The 8,909-nt window shown below is 38.4% G+C and overlaps 1 pseudogene; it reads right to left on the bottom strand.

Moving 5' to 3' along the window:
* Positions 1-8,173: 8,173 nt before the first annotated feature.
* Positions 8,174-8,602, bottom strand: LOC122740107 (annotated as a pseudogene).
* Between the last annotated feature and the right edge of the window lie 307 nt (positions 8,603-8,909).

Genomic DNA, 8,909 nt, shown 5'->3' with positions numbered 1-8,909 from the left:
GTGTGTGTGTGTGCGCGTGCATGTGTGTGTATTTAATTGGGTTTAGAAATCTGTCTTACCCAGCAGGCAAGTAGAGAGGAAAGGGGATAAGAAAAGGGGGGACTTATACGAGGGAGGACAGATTAAGGGAGGCAGTGTCAGAAGCAAAACAGACTTTTGAGGAGTGACAGGGTAAAAGGAAGAGAGAAAGGTAAACAGAAGAAAATAGGATGGAGAGAAATTCCCAGTGAGTCCCCATGGGTAGGGGAGGTGAAGGAGGGAAAAATAGAATTTGGAGCTCAAATTTTAAAAAAAGAATATGAAATATGAATTTAAAAATTAAAGGAGAGTTTAAAAAAAGACATAACATGAACATTTTAAGTAAGAAAGCTGGAGGCATTTTTTTTGGGAAGAACTGCTCACCTTTGCAAAGAGAAAATCCATGTTCAAATGTCTTGTGAGTTAAGTTTATGTTTTTTCTCATGTCAACAGAAGGAAAGAAAGTTTGGGCTCCTTCTCTTTCTTTGAAGACCCACAGTTTATCACTCTTTCTCTGACATGTAGTCATTATGTTGTTTATGAAAGTCAACCCCTGTACTCCATGGGAGGTGCTCAGGAGAAATCATAGTATTGTATAAAAGCCTTTTCCTTAGGAAATTACCTCAAAAGCATACAATTTACTGTCCCCTCGAGACATCTCATTCTGGAAATATCTTCAGGAGAGCTTTCCTTATACTTAATTACAACTGAACTAGATTTAACAATGACTATGTTTGGAGAACACTGGAATTCCTCCAAGCCTTTCCTCTTTGCAGAAGCAGATAAATTTGATCAATTTACAAAAAAGCTTGTTTAACATGCAGGATACTGACCTCAAATTACTTTCTTTTTCTGAAAGCCAAGACATTTCCTCAAGTTGGTGCCATGGAATCAATTAATGAATAAAAGCTCATAGGAGAAGAGGAGGTAAAGGGAAGTATGAAAAGATTTTTATATGGGGGTGTCTCATCAGCCAAGATATATTATCACAAGGATGATTTATTAACGTCTTATGTAAATTTAGTCAGAAAGAATTGAACCAGTGGTTAAAATTTTTTTGGCTTCTAATGTCAAGACTTTGTGAATAAACAGAGACTATGACCTATCATCAATCTAATTCAGGGGTTTTTAATCTTGGAATAGAGAATTTAGTTTTTTAAAAAACATTTTAGTAACTTTCAAAATAATTGGTTTCCTTGGCAATTCTATGCATATTATTTTGTGCATTTAAAAACATTCTGAAAAGGGGTCTGACTGTCAAAGGCATCCCTGACAAAAAGGTTAAGAATCCCTGATTTAATAGAATGCAGCAATACTTTCTTTTCTCTAAATGTAAGGACTAATTGCAACCCTGACTTGTTAGTTGGCTAACCTAGGTAGCTGGGCATGTTAGTAATGCTTTCAGGGTAGACTTCATCACAGTTTAGAGGCAGCTCTTCATAGTCCTTTACCTCTTGTTTTATTGTAATTAAAAGACTATATATATATATATATATATATACATATACACATACATATATATATACACACACATATAACACATACATACATGTATATACATATACACACATATACTTGTGTGTATGTGTTATATATGTATATACATGTGTGTATGCGTTATATGTGTGTGTGTGTGTATATATATATATATATATATCCTTTTTGCATATATGTGTCATTCCCTCCCTTATTTAAATCTCTAAGAAAACAAATATCTGCCCTTATGGGGAAAGTGCATTCCCAACAAAACTGAATTTACAGTGGCAATTCAGTCATAGGATTGATTCTCTCTCACCAGAACAAGGATGTTTGCTAGGTTATTAATCCTTCTTTCTGCACAAACCTTTATCTTGAATGTGTATGTTTTCTTTGCATATGTTGAAAGTGCTTACTGGTCAGAGAAGAATATAATATGCATGTCTGTATCCCATATGCTTACTAGGCTTATTCTGGGAAAAGAGCATCAAGGCTCAGTTTTAAACATTTTTGGAAACTAGAGGATTAAGGTGTATTCCCTTTTCCTTTAAGTTCTAAAGTCTTCATTAAGTAATTTTGGCTGTTTTGGGGTGGAATCTGACAAGAAGTGCACCATTATAGAATAAGCCATATGCTTCAGAATGGCTAACATAAAAAATACTTAAGAAAAACAAGGACAAACATGTAAGAATGAGAATTTTCATTCAGGAAATTAGCCTCTAGAAATAGGAAGTACTCATAAAGATGAAACTATGGTACACATTTCTTCTTTTGAACTAGTTTGTACTTGTCTTTCAAAATAGCTCCTGTGAGTCTGAAACAGTTGTCCACTCCAATAAATCTCCCCAAACAACATTGTTTAAACAGACACTGTCACTTTGGAAGTAAATAAGTGTGATTTATATTTAAGGCCTAGAACCATCTCTCTCTATCTTTCTCTCTCTCTCTTTGTACAGGAAAAGCTTGGGCTGTTTCTATTATGTGTATGAAGTGCAATAATAATCTAAATGGCTGGAAGGAAGCTGTTTATATAAGTTCCGTTCTCCCATTATTCCCTTCTCTCTTCTCTTGCTAATATTTATTTTAAGTACAAAGCTAAGTGACTCAGTCTTCATTCATGACCAAGACATGACTGAATGTTGCCACCCAGAGAGCTCCTGGTAAAAAATCAGCTTAGGCTTTGTTTCCTCTTCCTTTCTGGGTTTCCATGATGCATATTCTGAAAATCACAGGGCACAATTCTGTTCCCAAACATTACCTATATTTGATGTTGGCCATTGGAAATTACTAACATCATTTTCTATGTCTAGTCTATGGGGACTTGAAAGTATTTAGGCTTTTGAATGCTGTTGTCAGTCAAGGTAGAACTTTTCCATATAAATAAATGGAGGCTTGGCCAAATAATTTATACAAAGGAAGGCAATGAGTAGTTTTGGTTATAATCTCTTCCCTCAGGCTTTTCTTAAAAAAAAACACACACACACACCAAAACCCAGATATGGCTCTAATTACATAAGTGTTAGAAATTGTTTAATTTGGAGAAAATGGATTTTAAGAATTTTAGAAGGGTCTTTCATAATTCTATATAATGGCTACTGAAGTGAGACTTTTGGGTAGTTATCTGGATAATTCAGCCCTTCTTCCTGTTCCTTCTGTGAGATTTAAAATTGGATATAAGAGCATTAAACTCCCCTTTAACCTTTCCCTTATATATCTCCCAGACCAGTAAGAGAAAGAAACCTCTGAGCTTTAGTTAGAAATGGATTACTTAGCTTTTATTGTTTGGGAATTAATTAGCCAACAAACAAGGAGATGCTGATTAGAGAAATAGTAAAGTAGAAATACAAATAAATAGTCTTAGATCTAAGCTTAGTCTATATTCCGTATAGAACTCACCCAAAACCCAAGGCCACTTCTGAGGCTGAGAACCGAGGCAAGCACGTGCTATTACAGAGGACCAGGTGGATCACCAAGGACCACGCTGTCGAACCTGAGTCAGCGTGTGTGTTCAGAGCGAGCGAGTGGGGGAGGAGAGAAAAGGCACCACTTCCGTTCTCTCCTTGCCTTTAAGCTCGCACCCCGGAAGTGGAGTGCTTAGCAGAATCACTGCTGTTCCTCATGGTCTCCTCCCCGAAAGGGCGATCCTTCAAAAACTGGCGTCCTTCGGTTATTGCTAACCTACTCTAAAAGCTTTCACTTTTTACCACACTTCCTTCCTTCCTTTTTTCCCTTTGCCACCTCTAACTCCCAACCTTCCTCCAAACAATAATCCAGTTTGCCAATGGATCTGTGAGCACATTGGTGTAGTTATACCCTACGGCATTATCAATCATAATATTTAAGGCCTATATACTTGTCCTGGGATAGATTGGTCCCTGTCTACTCATAAGTTAACTATAAGGCATTCACCCAGCATGCTGAGGGACTCCACATTCTCTGGTTATTTCCAGGATACATTAGATCATATGGGCAGTGCATCTGGGTTATCCCTCTCTCTCTCACCATGTGACCATATATTCTGGGTGGCTAGGGGGAGTCATGCTAGGCCAAGATGATGAAATGGAAAAAAAGGCTGATGATGCTAGCAAGGGTAGGTTAATTTAGATTGTAATACAATTAGCAATACAATTGTCTAATACAGAGCCAAGATGCATGTTGATAGTTCTGGTTCTATTAAGTACCTTACTTTAGGTCCTTATCATCTCTTGTCTAGATTATGGTAGTAACCTCCTATTTAGTCCTTTTTTTAAATTTTTTTTTGGTGTGGCAATGAGAGTTAAGTGACTTGCCCAGGGTCACACAGCTAGTAGGTGTCAAGTGTCTGAGGTCAGATTTGAACTCAGGTCCTCCTTAATCCAGCACTGGTGCTTTATCCACTGCGCCACCTAGTTGCCTTATTTAGCCTTTTAACTATATTTTACACCACTTTCTTACTCATCTTACATATGCAATCAATTGCCACATCTTACTGTGTTAACTTTCACAATGTCTCTACCATCTGACCTCTTTCCTTTCACTCACACAGCAAATGTTTCATTTCAGTCCCTCATCCTCTTGCCCAGATTATTACAATGACCTCTTAATTAATTTCTCTGACTGTGTCCAAAGGGCAACCAAATTGTGCATACCCTTTGATCCATCAATACTGCTACTAAGTTTGTATCCCAAAGAGATCATAAAAAAGGGAAAAGGACCCACATGTACAAAAATATCTATAGCAGCTCTTTTTCTTGTGACAAGGAATTGGAAATTGAGGGGATGCTCATCAATTGGGGAATGGCTGAACAAGTTATGATATAAGATTGTGATGGAATACTATTGTGCTATAAGAAATGATGAGGAGACAGATTTCAGAAATACCTGGAGAGACTTAGATGAACTGATGCAAAGTGAAATGAGCAGAACCAGGAAAACATTGTACACAATAACAGCAACATTGTGCCATGATCAACTGTGAAAGACTTAGCTTTCCTCAGCAATACAATGATCCAAGACAGTTGTAAAAGACTCATGATGAAAAATGCTCTCCACATCCAGAGAAAGACCTGATGGAGTCTGAATGCAGATAAAAGCATACTAGTTTTATTTTTTATTTTTTTTGATAGTTCTTTCCTTTTGTTCTGTTTCTTTCACAACATGACTAATATGGAAATTTATAAAAATCCTCTGCCCCTTCTTATTATACTCCAGTCCATCCTATACCCTATTGCTGAGGGAATTTTCCTTAAGTCTAGATCTAACCATTTCATTCTTATACTCCATTGGCTTCTGATTGCCTCTAGTATAAAATATAAATCAACGTGTCTTTTAAAGCCCTTACACAACCTGGCCTCAACCTATCTTTCTAGATTCTTTGGGCATTACCTCCCTTCATTGTGTTGAACTGGCTTGCTATCTGTTCTTTTTATGTCATACTCCATCTCCTCCTTTATCCAATGATTATCTCACATGCTTGGAATGTACTGCTATCTGTACCTCACAGATTCATTCTGTCTCTTTAAGATGCCACTCAAGTGCCATCTTTTACATGAAGCTTTTCTTGTTAACCCCAATTATTAGGGTCCTCCTCAAATTTTTGTTGTTGTTGAGTTGTTTCAGTCTAGTTTGACTCTCTGTGACCACATTTAAGGTTTTCCTGACAAAGATACTCTCATAGTTTGCCATTTCCTTCTCCAGCTCATTTTATAGATGAAGCTACTGAGGCAAACAGGGTTAAGTGACTTGGCCAGGGTCACACAGCTAGTCACTATCTGAGACTGGATTTTAACTCAGGTCCTCCCGACTCCAGGACCAGCACTCTATCCAGTGAACCACCTAGCTATTTTTCCCCTCTTATTCACTCTATATTTATACTGTATATACTTATATATGTACTTGTTTCATCTTCTGTTGCTTGTCATTAGTTCTCAAAGACAATCATGATATTGGGGGATGTCATGAATTGTATTTAAGTGAGGGAGGGCTGTGCAAGGTCACCAGCCTCACTCTCACTTTCTCTTCCAGAGTCATCTGGGTCCAATGACAAGATATACATCAGGACAATTGGAAATAGCCCTGGATGTTTAAGGCAATAGGAGTTCAGTGACTTGCCCAGGGTCACACAGCCAGTAAATGTCTGAGGTGAGATTTGAACTCAGGTCCTACTAAAGCCAGAGTCAGTGCTTTGTCCACTACCCCACCTAGCTATCCCTTGTTTCCTCTACTATAACTGAGAGCAAAGACTATTTCATTCTTTGTACTTGTATGCCTAGTACAATGCCTGACATATAGAAGCCAATTAATAAATGCTTATTGATTGATTAATTGATTTAGCACCTAGACTTTCCCTAGTCTCCCTAGAGATGACACTGGTATGATGACAAATTCAATTTGTGGAAGTGGAGGTCTGATGTGTGTGTGTGTGTGTGTGTGTGTGTGTGTGTGTGTGTGTGTGTGTGTGTGTAGAGTACTTTCTCAGGGTTCTGCCACACTATGTGACACATGTAACTTCCAATCAATCAATAGGTGACCTACTTTTGCTTCAAAGATGGGTGGTAATTACTGTGACTGCTTTGCTAAGCCAAAATTACCTAGATAATTATATCAATTTTCTCTAGTCACTTTGCACAGGGAGAAGTACCAGTGCTAAATTGGAGAAGGCAGATTGCTCAGTTTGTAATTTTTTTTTGAAAACCAGGATGAATTATCTGTTCTGAATAGCTGAGGTAATACATCAGCATTTTAAACAAAAGACAAGGCTCCCCACTGAGGATAGAACTCATCTAAAATGTTGCCCTTTCAGTCATTCTCCATGTGCTTTAAAAAGGAGATGACTCTACTCAGGGAAAGCAGAGGCAGTCATGGAGAGCCCAACAATTTGACTTTCCATTATTAAATTCATTTCTCTCTGCATATGACTGCCAAAGACTTTCTATATATAATACCCCAAACTAGTGAGACCCATAACTTTAGCAAGAAGGAATCCACCTACCCATATAAGGCATCAAATATTTTAATAATCAACTCCTGGAACGAATGGAGGACAACTGCTTCTTGACAAAGGCAAAGTACCAAGTAGAACATGTACTCTTCTTGATTTAATATTCCATTCAGTTCAATTTAACAAATATTTAGTATCTTCTGTATGCAAGGTGTTGTGCTGGGAGAGCGGACTTGAAAGAGAAATATGACGTGGTCTCTGGCCTTCAGGGGCTTGAATTTAAGAGGGAAGATGAGAGTTTAAGAGGAAGATGAAGTACACTTCATTAAATATGAAGTATAATACAAAGCAGGCCAGAATAAAAACAAAGGAGAAATGCAGACAGGACCCTTTCTTTCAATACTCTATTCTGCCAAAGTAAGCAGCAGTTATGAGAAATTTGAGAAGGGAAAGATCACTTTTGGAGAGGGAGATTGGGGAGTAGAGAAGACAAAACTTAAGTTGGGGCTTGAAGAAAGAAAAAATGGATCATTGGATCACATATTTAGAGCTGGGAGGGACCCTAGATGTCATTGAATCCAATTCCCTCATTTTGTAGATGAGGGAAATGAGACCTAGAGAAGTAAAGTGACTGGCCTAATGTCACATGATTAGTAAATGTCTGAGGAGAAAGATAAATTAATGATTTAAAGGTAAAAGGCAACTTTAGGTGTAGTGACTATAGTTTAAGATTTCAGGTAGAGGAAGAAGGGAAAACTAAACAGAATAGAAGAAATATTTATGATGTAGCTTTCAATAAGATTAAAGGGAATAGCTTAAGGGATATGATTGGAAATGAAATATATATGGCAAAATAATCCACTACAGTTGGATGCTCTTTTTTTTCTTTTTCTTTTTTGTGGGGCAATGCGGGTTAAGTGACTTGCCCAAGGTCACACAGCTAGTAAGTGTCAAGTGTCTGAAGCCAGATTTGAACTCAGGTCCTCCTGAATCCAGGGCTGGTGCTTTATCCACTGCGCCACCTAGCTGCCCCCAAATCTTTTTTTTGGGGGGGGGCAGACAATGAGGGTTAAGTGACTTGTCCAGGGTCACACAGCTAGTAAGTGTCAAGTGTCTAAGGTTGGATTTGAACTCACGTCCTCCTGAATCCAGGGCTTGTGCTTTATCTACTGCGCCACCTAGCTGCCCCTGGATGCTCTTTTTAAAAAAAAATTTTTTTTTTCACTAAGAATCTTCTTGTTTTTATTGTTAGGATCTGGGTTACTTGAGAGGGATGAAACAAGAGGAGTGGGTGGCTCCAATACCTGGCCTGCTGTGTTTCACAGGCTTGTAGGTGATAGAGAATTCGCTCAGGTAGTGTCCAATCTTCTCGGACTTAATTTCAACCTGATTGAAGGTCTTGCTGTTGTAGACACCCACCATACTGCCCACCATCTCTGGCAGGGTGATCATATCTCCAAGGTGTATCTTCACGACCTTGGGCTTTTCCACGGTGGGTGCCTCCTTCTTGGCCTTCCTCAGGTGCTTCAGGAGGGAATGCTGCTTGTGCAGCCAACCTTGGTTAAGTCTCAGCCACTGCCAAGTGCTGTACAACTGCATGAGCTATTCATAAAACATGTCCAGGAGCTGATCCAGGTCCACACCGCAGTACACGAGCTTTCAGAAGGTTTGCTTCTTCTTCTGCTCCACTTCCGCTGTCTTGTCTACTGTCAGGAAAAGATCGCTCCCGGTTCTGGATGCTCTTTAAAGGAAATAATCAGCTAAATTTTCTTTTTTACATCTGGGAGAGAGACTAGTTATGCATTCTCTATAATCTGCAAGGCAGCTAGCTATTTTCTCTCTATTGGCTTAGGGACAATCTATTATTCTTTCTATAATTCTCTCTTCCCCCTCACCTGGCTAATCTAGCTAAAACTTTATATAGTTTTCCATCCTTCAAACATAACATATAATGCTGTTCCTAGATGAAGATGATACACTGATCATCTGTCAGGAA

The sequence above is a fragment of the Dromiciops gliroides genome, chromosome 1, assembly GCF_019393635.1.
Source record: "Dromiciops gliroides isolate mDroGli1 chromosome 1, mDroGli1.pri, whole genome shotgun sequence".
NCBI lineage: Eukaryota > Metazoa > Chordata > Mammalia > Microbiotheria > Microbiotheriidae > Dromiciops > Dromiciops gliroides.
The sequence above is the reverse complement of the archived record's forward strand: the minus strand, read 5'-3'. Positions and strand labels throughout refer to the sequence as shown.